The 18,328-nt window shown below is 35.6% G+C and overlaps 2 pseudogenes; one reads left to right on the forward strand and one right to left on the reverse strand.

Annotated features, from left to right (window-relative positions):
• Window positions 1-4,686: 4,686 nt before the first annotated feature.
• On the reverse strand, window positions 4,687-7,152 carry LOC125855864 (bZIP transcription factor 17-like; annotated as a pseudogene).
• A 9,598-nt stretch (window positions 7,153-16,750) lies between these two features.
• LOC125855865 (6,7,8-trihydroxycoumarin synthase-like) overlaps window positions 16,751-18,328 on the forward strand; it is a 62,956-nt pseudogene continuing 61,378 nt past the window's right edge.

The following is an 18,328-nucleotide window of genomic DNA, read 5'->3' on the forward strand; positions in this document are numbered from 1 at the left end:
GCTCTCTTGTGACTTAGCCACACTTTGTTGTCCTTATCTAAAGGTTAGGGTTGCTCACTTGTACTACTCATATTTATTGTAGCTAACATCTAAATTCCTTACCTACTCTATGTTAAGTCTTTTAGATCAAATCTCAAGACTAACATCATCACCCTCATGTTGTCATTATCATGACAATCATCTCAAATTCAAGCTTAATATTTATTACTAAACCCAAATATCAATATGATTGCTCACCTACTATACCATACCTCATTACTTGATCAGTTCTATAACCTTTTGAACATCATGGCCCTCTAAAAACAATCATAAACCTAGCTTAGATCTATCACTTTATGAATACTTTGCTCTCTTATTAAACACATGAATTTAGTCTCCTCTAATACGATGGCACATCGAGATCAATTCTATTCTGGTTAAAAAATATCTACTCTATCTCATCTTGACTAGAAACTCTCACTCTACCCATAAGGGAAAGCTCCTCATCAATATCTTACTAGGTGCATGACTATAGTAACTTAGCTTGTCAAAACACCATCTCCCTTACTTAGATTACTAAATCTTTGCATATAACTTAGGGGTACTCTTTACTACTGCTGCTCATAATCTCGTAGCTCATACTACCTTTTCGGGTGAAAATACTAATCAAGCTCTAAACATACTTTCTCATAAGGATCTCAGCTGAAACAAGGCTTAAGGAAAAGAGTACAACTCACTTTTAGTTCAACACACAATTCATATAATATGAGTGCATTCCTCTAAAACTCAACACTTAACTCACTCATGGGCTTCTCTCAAGCCCCTCTAGAGTCTCATGACTTCCTCAATACTGTTGCTAAGAATAACTCACCCATAAGGATATTGGGCTTTACTTTTCAACCATCTCTAGTATGATGGGTAATCGAATGATTCTGAGAAACGCATGAGTATGAATAAACCTCTATGACATAACTCTATTGCACGATTAACAGTATGAAAGAAGGGAAACTTTTCTTAAATGTCTATAGTCCCTCGTTTAAAGAAGTGGGGCCCTCACAACCATAAACAAAACCCTACCGACACGGTTTCATAGACACCCTAGGACACTTGAACTATGTGCTCTGATACTAACTTTGTCATGACCCGAGCCTACACCCTGGACGTGGCCGGCACTCGAGAACCATTGTTGGTCCACAAGTGAACTCTCATCCTAGCTGACTACAAGCGGAAGACTAACTCAAGCATACAAAGCTTAAAACTGAAATGAAATTCATCAAACTGAAATACAAAGCTTTAACTCAAAAGAATAACTCTGAATAAAAATAAAATATTCAACTAGCCAACAATAGGCAAACACAAGTCTTTAATACATTTAATAAGATAAATGAAATAAACTTCTCAAACTCCACTTTCTATCTGTGAAGGCTCTAAATGACAAAGATGGAAGTTGGAACAAAACTCACGACATCCTGATAAAATTGAAAAGTAAATGAAATCCTCCGGAAGCAAGGAGGCTCACCGTAGCTAACTCGAACTCCATATGGTATCATCGAAGCTCCTGTTGATCATACCGAATACCTGAATCTGCATCATGAAAAGATGCATGCCAAATGGATCAATACATGGAATGTACGAGCATGTAAGGGGAATTCTAAAGCATAACATAAGCTTGAAACTTGATAAAAAGGGAAACATATTTACCTCTTCTCAACTGACTCAACTCATCTCAACTCAAAGAAATATGGTTCAACTCAACTCAAGAAATACTCAAGGATACTCAAACTTACTCAACTCAGAAGTACTCAAGGATAAAATACTCAACTCAAGAATAGGGTTCTCAACTCAGATACTCAACTCAAGAATAGGGTTCCCAACTCAGATACTCAACTCAAGACACTCAACTCGAAAGACTCAATTCATGATACTTAAGGATAAAGCAATTAAAAAAAGATGCAATATATATGGAAAGGTGTAAAACTGTAGATAGCAACTCAATGTATTGAAAAATACAATAATACTCAATGTGTATATCAAAATACAATATAACACTGTGGGAGTTTCACTAACCGACAACCACCATTATGAGCCTAAGTGATGATACATTGTCTTGCCCACGCTGCCAGAACTGTTCTATACTTTGCTGCCATATAGAATGCCTTATCTAGTAGATCCACTAGTCTATGCTAAAAAGCACTAAGGAATCATCTAAAAAGTATGATCCTTAGGATGGCTACATAGTTTATGGAGACTTGAGTTGTTATGAACTCGCGTCCCCATATCGGTGCTCAATACTACTCCCAAAATATAATCATCTCATATGTTTTAAAAATAAAACTCGTACTTTGATGTATCTTACTACCACAAGTCCTGATATCATGTAAGTTGTAAGTTTTATAAGTATGTATATGGAGAGCCCAACAGAAATGCACCTGCTAGCTGCCAAGAGAATCCTTTGCCACTTACAAGGAACCAAAGATTTTGGTTTGTTCTACAAGAAGGGTGAAAATCTGATTTGATTGGTTTTGATGACAGCGACTATGCATGAGATCAAGATGAGAGAAAAAAATATCCCATGCTATGTTTATTTACTAGGAACAACAGTTGTTTCATGGTTTTCCAGGAAGCAAAAAATTGTCACTTTATCTAGTACTAAAGCAGAACTTGTTGTTGCTATAACCTGTGCTTGCTAAGCTGTTTGGTTTAGGAAGACTCATGAAGAACTACAATTCAAACAAGAAAAAGCAACTTCAATTTTCTGTGACTACAACTCTGCCATCAAGCTATCTAAAAATCATGTGTTTCATAGAAGAAGCAAGCACATTGATGTGAAGTTTTATTTTTTGCCAGATCTCAATAATGAAGGAACAATAGAGCTATAGTAATGCTGAAGTGAAGATCAATTGGCGGACATTTTTACTAAACCTCTCAAGTTTCTCGCTTTCCAAAATCTTAGGAGGTTGAAAGAGTTCAAGAAGATGAAGTTAAACTGAAAGCTTTCGGTTTAAGGGAGGGTGTTAGTTTTAATAAGTCATGTTTGGAATAAAATGTCTATCGTTATGTTTGTCGTAGTCTTTAGGAAGTAGTTTTAAATGTGGGTTGTTATCAAGTTTTTAGGAAAAAAAATCTTGGTGCAGTAATTCCTAATTTTTAGGTTCAGTTTTTCCTATGTATTTGTTTTATAAAAGGACTATCGCAGCAGTGAAAAAAACAGCATCAAGAAATTTCTTTTTCACATACTGCCTTTGCTCTATACTCTATCTACATTAATTTTAATTGCAGATGGTCTTATTCAACTCCATGCCTCAATAGGAATTTTTCCTTCCATAACTTTAGTTGGCAGCCTATTCAACAAATACACAGAAGTATAAACAACTTCTTCGCAAAAGCATTGTGGTAGTTTCTTTTCAAGCAACAAACATCTTGTGATTTCAACAACAGTCTTGTTCTTCTTCTCTGAGAATCCATTTTGTTCAGGTGAATAGCTTATGGTTAACTTGTGAAATCTATTCACTATATTTGGAAATTAATTCATTAAAACAAAGTAAGAGCATTCACTAAATCAAGAGATTAACAAGTACAACATAAACAAGCTTCAGAATCTGAAGGATGTCATAGAACTCTATCTTTGTTGTGCTCTTCATGATTTCATTTCATTGCTTTAGAAGTTTCTGAAGACATAAGCAATCATTGCAACCTTGATTTTTAAGAAAAATACTTTAGGACATTGGCTGGAATTTTTTTAGTATTATTTTTTTCATTTAGAAGCCAAACAAATTTTGCACTTAGCATAATGTGCTCTCCAAAATTTTTTTTGGTATGACCAATTAGAAATTTAGAACAATTTGCAGCTCCACACAGACAATGATCAATTATACTCCAGTATCACGCAAAATTATAGTTACACGACCACTCTATTCCAACAGATATCTCTTCTTTACAAAATTATATTTCTCTATACATTCATTACACCTAATTTTTATGATGTGATTTCTCAAACGACTAACCTAATTAAGGAACAGGGGAATACTTGAGAAGTTAAGAAGGGAGGCCACCTTCAAAGGTGATGCCATCCTTTAGCATATTTTAAAAAGTAAAGGAGGTCATTCATAAAGGAAGAGTTGGTGTCTTTTAAAAGAGTTCAGACTCCGATGGGTTATCCATAATCTTATATCAGAGGTGCTGGGAGTTATCAAGTCTTCATTAGTCTGAAAGCATAATTTTTTTTAATGCTTCATACATTGCCTCCATCGAAGAGAAGAGAGAAGTAGAGTTTAAGGACTTCTGACACATAAGCTACGTGAGTTGTTTCTATTATATTGTTGTTGAGTTGCTCACTATGGTCATAAACATATCACAACTTAAGAAAATACCTCACTTTTTATCCTTTCTTTTCTCTTTCTGCTAGGATTGTGGTTGTATAATCGTTCTACATTTAATTTCTTAATTAACCGACGTTCAAAGATTTGATTTTCCTAGGTAAGATGTCATATCATTTCGGATAAAGTCAAATGTTTTCTGGTTATTTGTTAATGTAAGGAATTGCCAACTACAATGGTCATTTTTGAGTAAATATATAGTGCACAAACATGATACATATAACTTAAAGGTTTTTTTTTTTGCTTTCTTTTTTTGATAATAAAAGAGACATAATGTATTATTATTGCAGAAACAGGACACATAAAGAAGACAACTATCACCCTCCATAAGTTAATGAGGATTAATAGTAGATCTTATGGTATCTAGAAAACTGTGTTTTGATGATTCTTCTGCTACATGAACACTATCAATAAATGGAAGCATGCAAGAATAGGTGACATATTTGACACTATCAATAAGAACAACAATGAATATCCGAGAGACGGAATTTAGACCAATGATTCCATCACCATCACCATCAACATCAACCAGAACAGATACTACCAAGGAAGAAACTGACTTATTCCTGCTGACATTCTCTCGCTGTCCATTTGTTCCAGTTTGTTCTTCAGAAATGTTGTGAGAGGGTCTAGATAGGGAAACTAGAGGACCATTGAGGATCCTTCTATTTCTGTGGAGACGCGTGCCATTCTGCATTTCTTCCATAGATATATCTCTAGCATTGGTAACAGGAACTATGGATTGTGGAGCAGAAGATGAAGCATTAAACTCGAATACTTCTGTACACATGTCTAAACTCAACAAAAGCCCTGCCCAAATGAACACAAAAAATGAATTAAAATACTGGAAAGAAGAAGGCTTCTCCAAACCAAAATTTTTCTTAGAGTATATATTATGACGAGGATACAATGATGTAAGATATAGAATTATGGGACTCAAAGCAATTCAAAATACCTACACTCTCAAAGCAAACACTTGAAAGAGTAACTAGATTTGCCTCCGTTGAAAGTTGTTTAGGGTATAATAGCTAGAGGAATTCATTTCTATCAAGAATAGAAGATTTGAACTAAAAAAATGGAAAAAGAAAAGAAAAACATGAATTTAAATGATATGAAGTCCTTAAAATGCTCAATCATATCACACAGATAAGAATTAATAGTTAGTCTAGATATAAATACACTTACCAACAACACCTTCAAGGTACCACTGCTGCATAGTTTCATTTACATTCTCTTTCTCCTTAGATCTAAGAACCTTTTATCCCACTGCAGGACTTCGATAAAGGCAAGGATGGATTCCTGGGATAGACGTGGCTAAATCTCCAGGAACTGCGAGGCCTGGCTCTCTATTTTTCTTATCAGCACTTCCATGAGATGCCATGGCTTTCTCACTTGCCAATACATACTGAATAATCAAGTTCCCAGCAATCTTAATAAGTTTATCATTTATTGGGACATACAAAGAGGATGCAAGAGGATCACTACCATTGCCCACATGAACAAACTCATCTACAACCTTATTGCTATTTTGCTAATTGCTTTCACCTTGACCTCTCTGGCCACAATGCAAGCTATGATCTTTTCTGTTGTATGTCCCAAAATATCCAGTCCCATTCACATGCCCGTCAATAGTCAAAACTCTTCCATGATATTTTTCATAAAATCTACTCACAAGAGACTCTTCACTCAGAAATGGTTTCCGCATACCTCCATATCTCACTTTCAATAAAGGAACCAACCAACCAAAGAGCAGCATGAAGAACAACACACCAAGGAAGCTAACACTAGCAACCTTCTTTGTTTTCACCTCACTCTTCTTTTTCTCCACCTTCTTTCTACTTTTTGGTGCTGACGCTAGTGCCTGTGATTTCAACTTTGGAATCAAAACCAATGGCACTTGAGATCCTTGTCGCTTCATCATATAGGGTGGTGTATATGACATCCATGGAGAAGGATACGGATAAATCCTGAGGGGTGTCGACACTTGAGGAGGTACATCAGTACCTCCAAGCTGTGCCTTTAGAGTTGCATTTTCCACCATTTCAGAGGATAACTTTGCATTCAAGTGTTGAATTGTTGAATGAAGTATTCTAAATTTATCCTCCAACTCCACAGCATAATGTTTTTTTCTTTTCCTTGACAAGTGAGCACTTTCCCTGTTCCTAATTTTTCTAGCCATCTTCTTTTTGTCCTTATCATTATTAACATTATCACTAAAGGAAAATAGAGTGGATTTTTGGTGTTTGCTTCCATTATTCGAATCTACACTTCTCTTTTTCAACAAATCGCTATAGTTACTTATATTAGCATTGACACCCTCTAATTTGAGTTTCTGTTCTACAGCTCCACCCTTTACTGAACTATTTTCTAAATTTAGAGAAAAATGTACTGGTTTGTTTGAAGCCAGAGCTTCCCTGAGACAATATTCTGAGGTCGATTTGATTGTTCCGGAAGCTCGTCAAAAGTCCTAATCAGTTGACTCTTAGGTTGACCAAAGCTATTTGGGTTCATCTGACTCGATTCTAAACTCGGCTCCGAGACAGTCGGATAGACAACTAGGGTTTTGAAATGCATCATCATTGGTAGGGTTTGGAAAAATGTCATTGAAGGATTCGTCAAGAATGATGTCATCGATCGTGAAATTAATATTTTGAAATTCCATAGGAAAATCTTCGACATTTTCTTGATATGTTGCGGTCATTTATAGGGCAAAAATAGTACGGTCAAGAGGTGGAACTACAAGACCGTTGAACTCCCCGATGAAGTTTGCTTCTTCCGTCGGTGGTGGATTGGCCATATCAAGATTTTTCAACAATTAATCAGATTTCGAGAGAGAGACAGGGTAGGAATAGAGATAAACTGAGAGTTACTTTTCTTTTATAGTTTTATTTTTTGGATATTATTAAGATTGATCCATTATATTTTGTAGATATCATCTATGAAATAAAAATTCAGATTCTTGAAGTTTTCAAAATAATTTTGTAAGATTGTTTCATTAGTTGGTAGTGTTTATGTTACCAATAAGAGCATGTATGAATACAATAATGTTCTCTTAAATGATTAAACCTTAGAAAAAATTGTTAGTTTTCATTGAAGTAAAGGGTGTAAATATTTGATCCAAGAATATTTGATTCTATTTATTTTCTCTATGCCTCTTTATTTCACACTTAGAAGGTCATAATCTAGAGTTCAATGACTAGTATATCTTTTGAAAATGAATCTTTCTAGTTAAGGATGTATGCCTATTTGAGTGCTTTTAAATCAAGAGCACTAAGTGCAGGATCATAATGCTCCCATATAGTTGTTCATCAATTTTTTTCAAATTTCTAGTGGATTGATGATCTTTATTCACGCAAGTTTAATGCACATTTTAATTGATAAACTGATATATTTGAAATGTGAAATTACATATAAATAGAATTGATATTTTATTTGAAATACAATTATGACTAATTTTTTTTCTTGTTTTCTTACTAACATATCAACTCCTACATTAATTGTAGAAATAAAAAAAAATCTCTTGATCGTCATGGAAAATTCTAGAAATAAAACATGAATGTCTTTTGACTGACTCAATAACGAATACTTGAATGGAATAGAATATTTTATAGATAATTTATTTTCTGAAAAATAGGATGAAGAAAAAATTTCATGTCCTTATATAGAATGTATGCTTATCGATCAAGTAAAACAATTATATATTGTGGTTAATGGTATATGACATCATATGATAATTGATTTTGTCATGAAGAGTCTCTAAAATGATCTAATAATACTCAAGGAAATAAAAATAGGCAGTCAACTTTGAGGGGTGATGATATGAAAGGAATGATATGTTGTTCAACCCATATCGCTTAGATACATGGAACAATAATTTAACAAATTTTAAACAGTACTTTCAAAATTAGAAACTTACAACCAGTAAAGAAAATAGAATTTGAAACAAATTAGAAATAATATAATAAATATTTTTTTGAAAGAAGAAAACGAGTCCACTGAATGCACAGTGTGTCCTTAAGGAAATTATTTCCCTCAAGTAACCGAGGTTAATGGAATATATCCTCGCAAGATAGAACGATCTTACTCACTAGTGTATCGGTACTTGTAATGACCCGGTTGGTCATTTTTGGAAAGTTTCTTGAACTTACCAATTTACCCCTCCTGATATTGACCCTGAATTATTTCTAATTGATTTTTGAGAATTGGTTTTGAACTTTGGTTATAAGTTGTGAATTTTGTAAGTTTTGAGTTTGAAAGGCTAAAGTTGTTAAAAAGTGGTTTTTGGTGTCTTTGGAGTTTTGAGTGTCAGTATGGAATTTCATTGATTCCATCAGTCCTAGAATGTGGAATCTATTCTGTGAGAGTTGTTGATTTCAGATTTAGAGTCTGTTTGAGGATTTGAGGTCCTTTGTTGGAAAATTGTGGAAACTTAGCTTTGGCTTGATTTTGGTCAACATTTGGGGCTCGAATGCTCGGATCAGATTTCCAAGAGTTCTGTTGGTTTCAGAGGATGATTTCATATCTAGGTGAGGTGTTGGTTAATTTTTCAGGGGTCCCAATCTTCTTTTGTCCTTTTTAGGTGTTATGTTAGGTTTTTGTGTCTTTCATGAATGTTGGGTCAAGGAGACCTCAAATTCATACTTGACGGTTCCATTGAGTCTGGAATGTCGAGTATAGTAAACTTACATATATGGTTTGTGTGTAGATGTTTCCGAACGAATATTGAGGGTCCTTTCAATGACTTTATTTTTGGCTGATGTTTTTGGTTCTGTAGTCCTCACGTTTGTGGAAGCGAAGGTCGACTCGCAAAAGATAGAATGGCCATTTGGATGGAGTTTGCTTAAGTGGACCACTGCTCGCTTTAGCGGGGTTCGCTTAGGCGGACCAGTGCTCGCTTAAGTAGAGCGTGCTTCGCAAAAGCGAGACCTCCAGTTTTTGCGTGGTTCACTTTTGTGACATCAGAGAGGAGTTTTTGGTCTAAATTTTTTGGGTTTAAGCTATATTTTACATTTTTGAGCTTGGAAAAACCACCGGAGGTAATGTTGAAGAGATTTCTTGTGCTAAATCTTTTGGGGTAATGCTAGTAGTATTGGAGTTATAAGTATAGGAAAATATCCAAAAACCCTTAAAATAACTGCCAGATTGATCCCACGATTATGACCTACTATCCGTACTGGTCAATTGTAGACTAAATACTCGAGCCTTAAACATCATCCAAATTTGGCGAGACCTTTATACGGCCCGTATGGCTTTCTCTGGTCCGTAGAACTAAACTTTAACTCCAAAATTTCACCATGTCTGGAACACTTCTACAGGACCTTTCTATGGTCCGTCCTTCTCATCCATAGGTCAACTTCAGAAACTTAATTTTCCAAAAACTCAGCTCGAGGTCTACGACTCCCTTCCTATGGCCCAGAGGTTGGACTCGTAGAACATGCATTTCTTTTTACTTTCCAACTTCTGAGGTGTTTGAATTCAACACAAAGGCATAGTCTATTCAACATCGGTCTAAAAGAATCCAAAGTTCCCAAACTTAATAAATCATGATACACACCATCATAAGACAAAATAATGGAAGAACTCATTTGAAATAAGATTTTACCATTTTGAAACATTTCTTTCATTTTAAGATGTGATCAAAAATAAGTTCAAGCTCCTAACTCGGGCATTTCAAGTCAAATATTCTAGAATAATCATGTCAAACCCCTATATGGGTAATCTCATGAATCACATGCTCTCCCAGAAAATAGTAATATCACATAAGGCCCCCATATGGGCTAAGCATCACACACAAGCCTCCCACACGGGCAAAACAATACAAATAAGCCCTAACACGGGTAAAACAATAAAGTATACAATTTCAAACATCTCTATGTCATGCTACTATTCCATACCATAGTCTAGTTCATAAGAATATTCAATTACGCAACCCAGTCTAGAAGAAGAATAAGCCAAACCTACCATGTAGGTCGAAAAATCACCCGAACCACTCTACCAAAGCTTTTCTTCTATCAAACAATCTTTGAATAATCCTCAACCATCAAGAATGTAAAGGAATCATCAAAAGGGTTACAACAATAACCATATAGCTAAGGTTAGGAATTCAGGTTTAAATAGTCCGAAAAACATAATTTTATTTGAAAAACATATTCTACAAGTAAAAAGGGATTTGGGGTTGAATAACCCATTAAAATCTAGCAAAAAACAAGTTCCAAATCAAGAAATTACAGACCCCCAAAACCCACATGTGAAATGTTTTTAAAAATGAGAAATTTTGTAAAAACTTTGGAAGAATCAGTTTACCGACAATACAAGGACCTTAAATCCCAAAAATCAATGAAAACTCATTCAAAATCGACCTTTAAATAAACAATTTTCGATTTCTCTACTTTAGGGTTTCAAATCTCTACTTTGTGGATAAAAATCATGATATATGAAAGAGATATTCTTGGGAAAAGAGTAAAAATAGGGTTAGAAATTCGTACCCAATGATTATAAAAGAGAAACACCTCAAAAATCACCTCAGGCCTTTCTAGATCCCAAACTGTCAAAAATATGAAATGGGTTCGAATAGATATATAACTCAGCGATTTCATTGCTAAAACCCATTTTCCATCACTAAAAGACTATTTTTCTGTTGCTAAAAGAGTGCACCGTCAACCTTTAAAACATCTTTTTTGACCCTTGAAACTCATTCGAAACCCTATAATCATGAATCAATAATACAAATTCATCATAAAACATGTTTTGGAACAAGTGGAATCATCAGAGTTTTAAAAAAAATTATTATGACCAAAGTACCCCCTCAGAACCCATTTAGGTAAAAAATTCAACTTTTTACCTAAATAAATAAATTACAATCTAAGGTATCAAGAATCTAACCAACCACTATACTAGATCCAAATTGACATTCCGGACTCAATGAAACTGATAGAATCATCATCCAACGCTCAAATCACGAAATGATGACCAAAGTCAACCAACAATATAACTCACTCAAAAGGCTCAAATCCACCAAAACCTTACTTGATCGCATCAGACACTATACTAACCATTTTTCAACACATAATAAGTAAGAAATGGTTAGGGGAAGGAAAAAAAGGTCATTTCACACAAAAATAATTTCTTATGAAATTGGACATTACAAACTCTCAGAATAGAATTTCGTCAATTTCATTAGCTCTAGAATGTAGAATTTCATCTGGGAATGTTGTTGTTTTTAGTTTCAAAGTATTTATTTGGATTTAAGCTATTGAGTTGGAAGTTTAAGTGTATTTAGACCAAGAGTTGACACTGATCAGCATTTAGAGTTCAGACCCTCATATAAGATTTCCAATTATTCTGTTGAATTCATATGGTGCTTTTAGGCCTAGGTGAGGTCTTGATTGATATTTTAGAGGTTCCGAGGGTAGGTTAGTAGTTTTGAGTTAAAGTTAGTTTATTGCGACTTTAACAGGTTTTGTTAAGGAGACCTCAAATCCCTTTTTTGACAGTTCCATTTAGTCTGAAACATTGAGTTTGGTTGGGTACCATATCTGGTTTGTATGCACGATATTCCCAACAAATCTCAAGGGCCCTTTAGGTGAATATTTCTATGTCTTGATTATTCTTGTGTTTTGGTGTTGGCATCTCCTTCACGTTCACGAAGCTTTGCCGCATTCACAAAGGGTATGGTGGGATGGCCTCTGCATTTGCAGAGGTCCAGGTTAGTAGACCCTCACATTCATAGTGTCTAGGTTGCATTTGCGGAGGTTCAAGGTATAGATCATAAAGTTCTTAGATTGGTGTCCGTGTTCAAAAATGGTTAGTTCGTATGGTCTCTATGATCATGGTAGGGAAACCACGTTCGTGAAGACTTATGGCCTGACAATTTAATGAAACTTCTCAAAACGTGAATTTTGCCCCCATTTCTCTATTGTTGGACGTTGAGAGCTCTAGGTGGAGAATTTTCAAGCTAAAACTATTAGGTAAGTGATTTGAACTCTCTTCATTCATTACCCAATTATGACTTCATGATTTTTATATCTAAATCCTTATTTCCAAATTCAAAGTTTGGGGGGTTTCTCTTGAAGTTGCGTTCTTGGTAAATTGGGGTTTTAAGGAGAATTCCAACTCGTTTTTCTTTATGATTTCATCTATGAGTTCCAAAATTCTTGGGTACCTTGATTTTCCACAAAATTTCAGATTTAACCCTAGCCCGGAATAACTTTTGGGTCAATTTGGATCAGGTTTGTAAAATTAATTTTATGGTTGTTTTTGTTCGTGATTTCTTATTTGAATTATTTATTGATTAGATTGTGTGGACTTGAAGACTCATCGTAGAGGGAAGGCTCAAGTACCGAGTTGATTGTTTTCTCTTTGAATGAAAGGGGACCTCTTTGACTATTCGTTAAGACTATTGAACCTTGTATGCATTAATGTGTGATTAAGAGTAATTTGATTAATTGGTGAAGGGTTTCATAATTCTTGCCCATTGATCAATGTTGATTGAATTCGAGTGATGATATTGTGGTGTAAAAAGGAATTCGTTGATATTTTAATGTATGATGTGTCAAGAATGGTTTGAACGGTTATATTGACTCACTATTGATTATGTGTCATGATTGTGTAAGTTTTGATTGAGTATTGATATAGAATTTGTCATCTTCTCACTATTTATGTGAACATGTCTATTTGCATTGGTTCTGAAACACTATGATAAGAAGTGGATTGATATTTATGCCAAAGGGAAATGGTTTAGGTGATTGATTTGATGCCAAAGGAAAATTGTTTAGGTGATTGATTTGATGTTATAGGGAAATTGTTCAGGCTATACTGAATAGTTTCATTGATGCCGAAGGGAAATGGTTTCGGTGTATGCACGGACCTAGTGAGTTCACCATGGGTCCCGATTTGATAATCAGTGGGTGAGTATCATTAGAATTGATATGCATCACTATATATGGCATTGCAATATATTGCATTGCACTCCATTCTTGTTTCCTTGACCCTTATGAGTGATTTTCCATGGCATTGTTGTTGTTTGATTATGAAAGATTTTGATGATGATTTGAATATGTTGATGTGCAAGTTGCAGTGTCTTACAAGTTCTATGTTCCTCTGTGAATTGTGAATTGATAGGTTGGATGATTTGATTTCTATGTAGGTTGTAGTATGTGGAGGTTTAAATGATGTGTTTAGAGTACCTGTGTTTAGTATTTCTTTACTTTGGTTTAATTAGGGATGTTTGTTGAGTACCGTTGTTGTTTGGTACTCTCATGATTTCTACACTTGTGTAAGTCTTTAGCCTGGATTGTCTTGATCACCCCTACTCATCTTTGTCTGAGACTTGCTTTGGGACTGCGCAAGGTAGATGCTTCTCATCTCGGCAGACATCACTTACTCTTTCATTATGTCCTTGTTATGTTCTAGATACGAAGACATTTAGACTTGTACTTCTTTTGAATATGTTGTAATATTTAGAGGTTTGTACATGTGACACCAGGTTTTGCTAGTATTTGAGTTATATTATGTTGTTTTCCGCATGTTTATGTTATGTTTAACCCTTTATTCTGTTTTTACTTTCGCATTTATCTCATTAAGGTTTGATTATGCTGATCTGTCTTGGGGGGATAAGACATGTTTCCACACACTTGGTTTATGGGTCACGACACCTATGGCAGACGAACTTGTGAGTTAAAAAGAAACTAAGTGAGTTGAGATGGTAAAAATTTTTTGTTGATTGATTGTTTAATATTCGAGCTTAGGACTCTTATAATTAAATATCCAATTTATTTTCTTGTCAGAATAATCCACTCTTGAATTTGCATAACCAACAATCACATGACAAATATTGGTTAGAAATATTAAATTTATACCAATATTTGATTTCACTCAAGTATCTCCACATAAAAGTCACATTAACAAAAATATTATATCATGTTAGTTGTAACACCTCGGATTAAAGAAAGAGTAGAAATGAGGCTGATAGGGAACTCACAAGCAAAGAACTGGACCATCAAACCTTTCACATAGCCTTAGTCGGGCCGTGAAGAGGACCACCGTTAGTGAAAGGACTTCGTGGTAAGTTCCTCCAAAACTGCCTCACAGGAGTCCCTTCCATGGAGGCCTAGACGGCACGTGGAGAGGATGACGACTCGTGGTGGGACTCTGAAGACCTCCCAGAAACTGACAAGGCCAGCATCCCTCCTATGGAGGCCTAGACGACTCGTGAGGAGGTTGACGGGCAGTGGTTGGGGTCGTCAAGTGACCTACCAGAAAAGGATCCCTTCCCCTGGCCACTAGTCAAGGACCACAATGGCCATAACGGCTCTTGGAGTCCTTGACGGGACGTGAAGGCCATCTTGAAGTGTCTACGTTAGTTTTAAGTCAAGGTCTTTTGGGTATTTTCCAGATTGTTTTAATTTAATACCCTATCGTTTTGCCCTTAACCCAAAGCCCTATATAAAGGTTTTTAACCCCAAATGGACTCATTCTCTCAAATTCTCAAAAGAAGAGCAAGTTCATCCCCTCAAATATTTCTCTCTCTAGAAGTTTAAGAAAACTAGAGTTTCAAGATCAAATCTCCAAATCCCCCATTGATTTCAAGCTTTTGGCATCAAGGTATGATAGTCTTCATCTATAGGAACCCTTTCCTCCATAGATTTCCTAAAATTCTCAAATTTACAAAGTTAGAAACCCTCAATTAAGTTAGGGTTTTCTTATATTTCATGGGTTCTTTTCAATGTTGATATGATTGGTTATTTTATGAAGTATTATGCATGAATTGAGAATATTCCATGTTTTAAGATGAATCCCCATGAACCTATGTTTAACCCATGTTTTCTAGATATTTATGATTGAAAGTGGGTTCTAAACTACGAAAGGAGAATTATGGAAATATGCATGTTCTTGTGAAATTGATGAAATATGATATAAATTGCTTTGAGAGTGAACCATAATTGATGTTGTTGTTTCTTGATGAATGTGAAAGGTTTTCTCACATAAAGTATTCTAAGGTTGAAAGGTCTTCTCGCCTTAAATGAATAAAAGTTAAGGAGTTATTCTAAAAATGAGGAAAACGGCGATTACCCTTGACCTCCAATGGTAAGACAAGTTGTGATTACCCATGTCTCATGAATGTTAAGGAAATTTAAGACTATTCATTGTTCCGTGGGAGTTATGTTTAGAGCCGAGTGGACAATTGGCGATTACCCAAGTCCCATAAACTATGTGCCATCATAGGTTGTATAGATAGACATTAGCTATTGGATCCACGTAAGCTAGAAGTTCATGGTTCTTCCTTTTGCAAGTGAGAACACCTATTTATAGTGTGGGGTAGATACCTGATTCTGTGTTAATAGGTCACATGGTCTTACATGTCGGTTAAAGGTAAATCTCCCATATTTATGAATCAAGGTTACTTCAAGGAGTATCTCACGAATGTTTTAAAGATGATGTCTACTTCCATTGACTATGTTTTTATGACTTATGTTTTCTAACTCTTTTATCTCATGTTTTAGCTTGGTCATTGCATATCATGAAAATGTCCATTTTTGCGTGATTTTGATATTTTATGCATCGCTATCATACTTGGTAAATTTTTGTACTAACACATACTCTTACCTACATTCTTCTAAAATGTAGTGTTTGACTCTCCAGATTCACATTTTCGTGGCTAGAGATCTCTTAGTAGAAGTTTGAAGATTGGTGAGTCCTCAATTTTTAAGGAACAAGCCTTTATTTGATATTATATTTACTTTTCAAGCTGAACTTGATGTACGGGTTATGTCTCGATTACTCCTTTGTCTAGGCGGCTTTGAGACATTATTTAGACTTCTAATTCGTTTATAAAACACTATGTTTCGAACTTGCCTTTCTTTAGTCTCTTGATTTCTATTATCTTGTACGATGTATACTAAGTGGTTGGTATAGGGCCTCTCGGGGTCTTATACGCCATGTTACACCTAAGGTCTACCTTGGGTCATGAAAAACATAATAATTAGAGCACAAGGTTTAGAAAGGTCTTAGGAAGTCTCATAAACCATATCGAGTAGAGTCTTGTTCATGAGTGTGAAGCGCACCACACTTATGAATGTGAGACTATACGATGTTCTGGAAATTCCACTTCTTTCATTACTCTAAATTCATGTAATAGAGTTTAACCCTGTAAAGTCTCTGTCCTAATCCTTATTCGATACTCTAAAGGATATGGCCACTCGAAGGGTATATGCTAGAAGGAATGCGGGAGAGAATATGGAATAAAAGGCTCCTCCACAAACTCCTCAATTTCATGTCGACCCTTTGGCCGAACAAGTGACTAATGCAGAGTTTAGGGTTGCATTTCAAGTATTGGCTAAAGTCGTGACAGCTCAAGCCAATAGGAAGTTGCGGTCCCCGTGAACCCAAATGTCGGTATGACGGTAACTAGAGTGAGAGACTTCACTAGAATGAATCCTTTGGAGTTCCATGGCTCTAAGGTTGAGGAACACCCTCAAGAATTCATTAATGAAGTGTATAAGGTGTTGATGATCATGGGTGTGACACCAGTTGAAAAGGTGGAATTGGCCGATTTCCAACTTAAAGGTGTTTCACAAGTTTGGTTTAATCAATGGAAGGAAAGGAGGTCAGTTGATGCGGGTCCTCTCGATTGGGAAAAGTTTAAGGTTGCTTTCCTTGATAGGTTCCTTCCCATTGAAATAATGGAGGCAAAGGTACCTGAGTTCATCAACCTTCGTCAAGAAAGCATGAGCGTAAAAGAATATGATTTGAAATTCACACAATTGTCTAGATATACTCCTACTACGGTTGCCAATCCTAGGGCAAGAATGAGTAAGTTTGTTTCGGGTGTGTTTGAAATGGTAGTTAAGGAATGTCATACCGCCATGCTTATCAATTATATTGAAATTTCTTGTCTCATGGTTGATTATCAACAAATTGAAGAGGACAAACTTAAGGAAAGGTCTAGGGAGCCAAAGAATTGGGTTAGGATGTATCCTTATGCAAAGCGGGAAAGTTATTGCCTATGAGTGAAGACAACTTAAGATTCGTGAAAGGAATTATCCTACCCATGACCTTGAAGTAGCGATTATTGTGTTTGCTCTTAAGATTTGGAGGAATTATTTATATGGTGTATATGTAGATGTCTTTTCTGTCCACAAGATTTTGCAATATGTGTTTAAATAGAAAGATCTAAATCTTCGCCAAAGAAAGTGGCTTGAGTTATTGAAAGACAATGACATTGGTGTTCTCTATCACCTCGGTAAAGTAAATGTGGTGGCAGATGCTCTCAGTCGATTATTTATGGGTAGTGTTTCTCACATCAAAGATGATAAAAAGGAGTTGGTTCGAGATATTCATAGATTGGCTCAATTGGGTGTTCGGTTAGTTGGCTTTACCAAAGGTGTTGTTATGGTTCACAATGGTTTAGAGTCGTCTTTTGTAGCTGATGTGAAAGCCAAGAAAAGTATTGATCTGACTTTGGTTGAATTGAAGGGAGAGATGCTTAAAAAGTCCGTAAAGGCTTTTTCTCAAGGGGGAGATGGTGTACTTAGATGTCAAGGTCATTTGTGTGTTCCCAGTGTAGATGACTTGAGAAAGAAAATCTTGTCAGAATCCCATAGTTCTCGATATTTCGTTCACTCAGGAGCCACGAAGATGTATCGTGACTTACGGAAGATCTATTGGTGGAATGAAATGAAGAAATATATTGTGGAATTTGTGGCTAAGTGTCCTAATTCTCAACAAGTTAAAGTTGAACATCATAAGCTTAGAGGTTTATCCCAAAATATTAGCATTCCTACTTGGAAGTGGGAAGATTTGAATATGGACTTCATTGTTGGTTTACCACGCACCTGGTGGCAACGTGACTCGATTTGGGTTATAGTAGATCGAATGATGAAATTGAATTCATTCCAGTAAAGGTTCTTAAGCGGTGGAGGACTATGCTAAGTTGTACTTGAAGGAGATGGTGAGGTTGCATGGGATGCCCTTGT

Source organism: Solanum stenotomum, chromosome 2, assembly GCF_019186545.1.
Source record: "Solanum stenotomum isolate F172 chromosome 2, ASM1918654v1, whole genome shotgun sequence".
NCBI lineage: Eukaryota > Viridiplantae > Streptophyta > Magnoliopsida > Solanales > Solanaceae > Solanum > Solanum stenotomum.